The sequence below is a fragment of the Panthera pardus genome, unplaced genomic scaffold (genome assembly GCF_024362965.1).
Source record: "Panthera pardus isolate Hobbes unplaced genomic scaffold, ASM2436296v1 HiC_scaffold_13, whole genome shotgun sequence".
NCBI lineage: Eukaryota > Metazoa > Chordata > Mammalia > Carnivora > Felidae > Panthera > Panthera pardus.
In genome coordinates, this window is record NW_026526688.1 from 44,869,562 (window position 1) to 44,877,675 (window position 8,114).

The window sequence follows — 8,114 nt, forward strand, 5'->3', positions numbered from 1 at the left end:
AAGTACCCAAAGCTCAACGTGTCCAAAATAGCACCTGATCCTGCTTCCAGGATTCCCTGTCTCAGTCAATGGCATCATTGTGTGCACAGTTAGGCAAGCCAGAGGGCGGGAGCCAGAATATAATCTTCCTAAGGGCAGGGACCTGGCCTGGCTTGTTTTCTGCTGTGTCTTCATGACCTAGAACAGAGCATGGCACAGAGAGGGTATTGATTGAGTTCTGTGGGATAACTGCCTGCGCTCATTTTCCTCCATCTCCACCACTACTATTCAGTCCAGGCTGCTGTAACTTCTCGCCGGCACTGCTGCAAGAGCCTCCTGACTAATATTTCTGTATATCTTCCACTCTAGCCAGTGATCGTTTCAAAACAAATCTGAATCTAAGGCAAGCGTTCTTGCCGTGTTCTCTGAGGTCATACATGGTATGCATCCTATGACTCTTCCAGCCTTGTCTCATATCACGATCACCCTTGCTTTTGAGATCCAGCCAAGTAGCCTTTTTTACAGTGCTTATCATTGCTTGCTCTGTCCTGCCACAGGGCCTTTGCACGTATTGCTTTCTCTGCTTGGAACATTCTTCTTCTCTTTACCCACTTAATTTCTACTCATCCTCCTGATGTCACTGTCAGAGCTTAAAGTACTAGTTCCTGTGTGTCCTGATGTCAAATGTATTTGACAGAAAAATCGTAGTCAAAATAACTTGAAAAATAAAAAACTGCTGACAAGAGATAGCTCCATAGCACTTGTCATGGTTTCATTTTTACATTTGTCTGCATAATTACTTTCTGCATGAAACTAAGTTTTTGTCTGTCTTCCTGTATGAAGACGAGGATTTAGTTGAGGACCATTAAAACTTAAGCCAACCTTTCTTTTTCTTCATGTATTTTTGGAAAGTACCATTAAATATATTTACCTGTGTTCTTTTTTTCTATTGGATATACATCTTCAGAAGATTACTAATGTTTGATTAAAATATCCCAGGAAACTTTTCTCTCAGTGGGTTCCTCCTTAGTTCATGAATGCTATGGGATGGTTTAAGTGTCGTTCATCCTGGAGACAGGCTATGGACATTTAGAAGATAGTGCTTTCACCTGTGATATCAGGACTCAATAAAATCAAGCAAAGAGGGCTCATCCAGGTTACCTTCTCCACTGTATATCTTCTCTTTTCTTGAAAGTTCCCAAAATGGGTAAGTTGACAGAATCTTATATATTATTAAGATGATTAGAATCACTCCAGCAGACTAGGTGTTTCAAACAGACCCTGTAAATATAAGAATTATATGATAAAGAAGGATTATAAATCCAATTAGGGAAGAGTCAGGTTATTCAACAAATTCTGTTTGAATATTTAAGTAGCATTTTGTGGGAAAAAGTAAAATTTATCTTTAAACCACATCATATACTAATATAAGTTCCTGAAAGATTAACATGTAAAATGGTAAAAACTTAGGCCAAAAAAGGCTGTATGAAAACCTAAGTGAATCGCACATCCAGGGGAAGACATTCTAAGCTTGAGAGCAATGGAAAACATGGCTTTCATCCCCCCAAGAGAAAATGTTTGACTACATGAAAATGAAAAATTAATGACGAAGTTAAAAGGTAAACAACAAGGGGACCCTGGGTGGCTCAGTTGGTTGTCTGACTTCGGCTCCGGTCATGATCTCATGGTTCATGAGTTTGAGCCCCGCGTCAGGCTCTGCGCCGACAGCTCAGAGTCTGGAACCTGCTTCGGATACTGTGTCTCCCTCTTGTGTCTGCCCCTACCCCTGCTCACACTCTGTCTGTCTCAAAAATAAATAAACATTAAAAAAAAAGGTAAACAACAAAATGGGGAAAAAATAGGCTATCAGAAACTATACAAAGGGTTAATGTCTGTATTACATAAGGACATTTATAAATCAGTAACCAAGTGCTAAGACCCCAGTAAAGAAATTGGGCAAAGGATACGAACAGACACTTCGCGTGTAAGATAAAATAATTGATTTGACTCGCAAGAAAATATTCAAACTTGCTAGAAATCGGGGGTGCCTAGGTGGCTCAGTCGGTTGGGCGTCTGACTTTGGCCCAGGTCATGATCTCGAAGTCTGTGAGTTCAAGGCCCGCATCCGGCTCTGTGCTGACAGCTCGCAGCCTGGAGCCTGCTTCAGATGATTCTGTCTCCCACTCTCTCTGCCCCTCCCCTGCTCATACTCTGTCTCTGTCAAAAATAAGTAAACATTAAAAAAACAATAAAAAAAACCCCAAACTTGCTAGAAATCAAAGAAATGCAAATTGCCTATTTTGCAGTCGCATAAATGCAAAAATTACCATTTTAACCTATCAAATTAACAGAAATAAAAAGTGTATTATACTCAGTATTGGAGAAGGATGGGTGAAATAGCTTTTCATCCAATATATTGCTGTGGGGAAGTGACATTCATCATTATGTATAACGAATATTAAAAATGTTCACAACTTTTGATCCATTTCCCAGAATGTATCATTAGGAAATGTGTTAAGGAAGTAAGTCTAAATATAAGCAGTGTTTTATGCACAAAGATTTTCATGGAAGTATTACATATAGTATTATGTGTAATAAGAGGGAGATCGCTAAAAAATGAGGGGACATTCACATAATGAAATTAAACCACCATTGGAAATTAAATATATGAAATTTTCCAATAAAATGAGAAAACGTGGGCAAAATGGGATACAAAAGTGTGTGCACCATATACTCTCAACTACATAAAAGACAAGTGGGCAGAGAGAAACACCGGGAAGACATACACTGAAACAGGAACAAAACCAGTCATTATTTTTCCAAGGTAGATTATAAGTGAATTTTTATTTTTACTTGTTTCTCTTTGTTTTCAAGATTTCCTACGAACCAATCCTCGCTCCCTTCCTGTGGGAAAACAGAGGCAATGCCATAAAAATGAATCAAGTACTGACACAGGCTACTACCTGGACGAATCTCGAAGACACGAGGCTACGTGTAAGAAGCCAGACACAAAAGGCCACATATTGTATGATTCCATGTACATGAAACGCAAATCTACAGAGACAGAAAGCAGATTAGCGTTTGCCAGGGGCCGGGAAAGAGGAATTGGACTGATTGCTCATAGGCATGGGGTTTCTTTTTCAGGTGATGGAAATGTTCCGGCATCAGTGGCGATGGTTACACAACACAGCGAAGATTAACCACTGCACTGCACACTTGAACATGGCTAATTTTATGTTATGTGAATTATATCTCAAATAAATAAATAAAGCTTGATATTAAACAAAGACAGAAACCGAAGTAAATGAGGGCTTTAGGTGAAGAACTAAAAGTCCATTTTCAAATGGTCATCTCTGCATTCTCAAGGGAGCCTCTCACTTTTTCCTGATAGGCATCAAGGACCTCACTGGGTGGTGTGTAGTTCAGAGAAGAAGACAAGGAAAATGAGGGGCGTCTTGGTGGCTCAGTTGGTTGAGCGACCAACTCTTGATTTCAGCTCAGGTCATGATCCTAGGGTCGTGGGACTGAGCCCTGCGTAGGGCTCCGCACTGAGTGTGGAGCCTGCTTAAGATTCTCCTTCACTCTCTCTTTCCCTGCCCATCCCTCTCCCCCACCATGCTCCCTGCCCCATCCCTCTGTTCTCCCCATGCCCCTCTTTCCCCCCACCATCTCCCCCTCTCCTCCTACCGTCCCTCTCTCTCCCTCCCCCCTCTCCCCCATTTATCTCTTCCCACCCCCACCACCCTTCTCTCCCCACTCTCCCCCCCCCCCCGTGCTCTTTCTCTCAAATAAAAAGTAAAAAAATGGAAAAAAAGAGAGGAGGAAGACCAAACATTGCTTTGTGTTTTTAAGATTTAAAAAAAAAAATAATTAACATGAGACAGAGCACCGTTGGGAAGGGGCAGAGAGAGAGGGAGACACAGAATCTGAAGCAGGCTCCAGGCTCTGAGCTGTCAGCACAGAGCCTGATGCGGGACTTGAACCCACGAACCGTGACATCATGACCTGAGCCAAAGTTGGATGCTTAACCAACTGAGCCACCCAGGCACCCCTTTTAAGATTTTATTTTTAAGTAATCCCAATGTGGGGCTTGAACTTACAACCCTGAGATCAAAAGCCATGTGCTCTACCCACTGAGCAAGCCAGGTGCCCCAGGATCAGAGAGACTTTACAAATTATGAATGGCTATTAAAAATGAAAATGTAAAGTGATACTGTTTACAATAGAATCAAGAACATCAAATACCTAGGAATAAACCTAACAAAAGATGAACAAGACCTACACAGAAAACTATAAACATTGAGGGAAATTAAATTTGAAAAGGGTATATCTTGCACATTGTTTAGAAGATTCAATATTATAAGGATATTAAATTTCCCCACATTGATCTATAAATTCAATGCAATCTCAATCGAAATTTGAGCAAGTTTTTGTTGTTGTTTTTGTTTGGTCTTGTTTTGTTTTAGAAATGAACAAGTTGATTCTAAAATGAACATGAAAATGCAATGGGCCAAGAATAGTCAAGAAATCTAGAAGGAGGAATGACAAAGCTGAAGGCTTTACATTAGTAAATATCAAGAACTATTAGAAAGCTATAATAATTAAGACAGTGTGGGATTGGCTCAAGAATAGACTAATAGACCAATGGACCAGAATAGAGGTCAGGAACAAATCTGACATAACTGTGACAGTGAAGAGCTAGGTTTTTCAATAAATGGGGCTGGGTCTATGGGATATATTTGTGAAAAAACTAAAAAAGAATCTTGATTCTTATCTGATACTATATGGTAGGAAAAATTTATGCTTCCGTGGAAAACTGCGTTTTTGTAGCATACCCTCTGGGTTATCTGATTGTGATTTTATGGCAACCATTTTATAACTCTGTAACTTGTAGATAACTGATAGCAAAGCAAAATTCATGAAAATAAATTCTGTCTCATGGAGGGATACCATCTCCCCCAGAGAAAAATTTATTTTGCCTCAATTTGCATATTCATTTCAATATTCCTGATCTACCAATGTGTCTGTTCTTTGGACTCACCTTTGAACAGGTTGAAACACCTTGCCAGTTTTTCTTCTTTATAAGTTAAATAAAATTTTAACATATGTTTATTTTCTTTTTAAAAAAATTTTTTTAGTGCTTATTTATTTTTGAGAGGGAGAGTCAGAGTGTGAGCAGCGGAGGGGCAGAAAGACAGGGAGACACAGAATCTGAAGCAGGCTCTAGGCTCCGAGCTATCAGCACAGAGCCCAACACAGGGCTCAAACTCACGAACAATGAGATCATGACCTGAGTCAAAGACAGACGCTCAACCGACTGAGCCACCCAGGCGCCCCTACATGTGTTTATTTTCATATGTGAATGAGTGTCATGATTTTATGTTTTAAAATTTTTTTTAAGTTTATTTATTTGAGAGAGAGACAGCACGTGTGTGCGCACAGGTGGGGGAGGGGCAGAGAGAGAGGAAGAGAGAATCCCAAGCAGAGATCCACTGACAACAAGAAGCCCGATGCAAGGCTTGATCCCGTGAATGGTGAGATCACGACCTGAACTGAAATCAAGAGTTAGAGTCTTAACTAACTGAGCCACCAGGTGCCCCATGATTTTATCTTAAAAAAAAAAAAAAATTATCTTTTAACAATACATGCAGATTAATTCCAGATGGATAACGAACCTAAATGTGAAAGGTAAAGCAATAAAGCTTCTAGAAGATTATAAAGGAGAATATATTCATGACTTTGGGGGCAGCAAAGTTTTCGTAAACAGAACACAAAAGCACTAACCATAAAAGAAAAGATGAATAACTCAAATTTCATTAAAACTAAGTACTTTTTGGGGCACCTCGGTGGCTCAGTCGGTTAAGTGTCCGACTTCAGCTCAGGTCATGATCTCATAGTCCGTGAGTTCGAGCCCCGTGTCGGGCTCTGTGCTGACAGCTCAGAGCCTGGAGCCTGCTTCGGATTCTGTGTCTCCCCCTCTCTCTGACCCTCCCCCGTTCATGCTCTGTCTCTCTCTGTCTCAAAAATAAATAAACATTAAAAAAAAAATTAAAAAAAAAACAACTAAGTACTTTTTACCCAGGAACACCACTGAGAGTGAAAAGGCAAGCCACAGAGTGGGAGAAGATATTAGCAAAGCATTTTTATATATTACATATACAAGGTATTATATATTATATGTATGATATAATAGAAATATATATATTATGTAACAATACAAATATTTATTACAAATCAATAAAATAGATAACAGAAAAGAAAAATGGACAAAAGACCTGAATAGCACATCACAAAAGACCATATCCAAATGGCTAATAAACAAGTGCTCAACCTCACGAGTCATCAGGGAAATACAAACTAAAACCACCGCGCATCTCCCAGAAGGGCCACATACAAAAGATTGACGATGCCAAGGTTGACAAAAATGTGGAGAAACTGGATCTCTCGAACAGCACTGGTGGGAGTATAAATTGGTGTAACTGCTTTAAAATATTATTTGGCAATATCTCCGAGTGCTAAACATATACCCAACCCTACGACCTGGCAATTCCATTCTTAGGGGTGTGTGTGTGTATGTTTATGTACATGTACAAAAAGACACATGAGAATGTACAGCAATTTATTCTTAATAGCTCTTTGTTGGTTTCCCGTGGCTGCCATAATGAACTACCACAAACTCAGTGGCTTAAAACAGTAATTAAATCTCTCTCTGTTGTCTCTGGAGCTCAGAAGTCTGAAGTCAAGATGTCAGGGCTACACTCCTTCCAGAGGCTCTAGAGGAGATTCTGTTCCTTGCCTCTTCCAGCTGCCAGTAGTGGCTATGGGCATTCGTTGGCTTGTGGATGCCTTTGCCTCTTCTCATGGCCTTGGCCCTTTCTGTATAACCTCTGTGACTCATTCCTTTAAGAATGTCTGTCATTGGATCTAGGGCCCACTTGGACAATCCAGGATGATCTCCTCATCTCAAATCCTTAATTATATCTGCAGAAACACATTTTCTAAACAAGTAGCATTCACAGGTTCCAGGGATTAGGACGTGCATACATTTGTTTTTTTTTTTTTTTTTTTTTTTTGGTGGCGGGGAGAGCGTCATTCAACCCACTACAAGCCATGTCTATCAACTGTAGAATGAAAAATAAATTGTGATGTATTGCTATAAAACAATAAAGATGAACAAATTACTATACACGAACACCACTGGTGACTCTCGTAATACTGAGTGAAAGGAGCCTGACTCCAAATAAATACCTAATGTATGATTCATTTATACAATGTTCAAAAATAGCAAGACTAATGTAGAGGACAGAACCTGGGATGGTGGTAGGTACCTTATGGAAAGGAGGGGACCCAGGGACTGAGAGGGACTCTAGCATGGTTTCTGCAGGTGTGGATACTGTCCTGTTTCCTGATCTGGGTGCTGAAGACTCACCAAGCTGAACGCTTTTCTGCTGATAATGTTTATAGTACATTTTCCTTTTCACCTTCTTTCCTTTACTATGGCTGTGGTTTAAAAAAAAATCTGTTTCTATGTTATACATTTTCTTCTATTTTCTGAATATATTAGATTCCAATACCTATGTTTATGAAAAATTATGAATGGAGGCACCTGGGTGGCTCAGTTGGTTAAATCTCTCAGTCTTGATCTCAGCTCAGGTCTTGATCTCAGAGTTGTGAGTTCAAGCCCGGTGTTGGGCTGCAGCTGGGCATGAAACCTACTTAAAAAAAAAAAAAATTATTAAAAATTTTTTTTTAACATTTATTTATTTTTGAGAGAGAGAGAGAGAAGAAAGGGCAAAGAGAGAAGGAGACACAGAATCCGAAGCAGGCTCCAGGCTCTGAGCTGTCAGCACAGAGCCCAATGACGGGCTCAAACCCACGAACTGAACTGTGAGATCATGACCTGAGCCAAAGTCAGATGCTTAGCCAACTGAGCCACCCAGGTATTATGATTATTGACAATATTTTCTTTCTCATTTTCCGAAGGTGGGCAGAGATTTCATCAGAGGGACTATAAGGGCAGGTAAGAAGAGGGTGCTTAAAGATAGGACCTGGTTTGAACCTGGTTCAAAAGGTTGCCTCCTAGAGGGAACCCCTGGGTAAGGAGCTTTATTCTGGCTGTGCTCCCCACCCCCAAC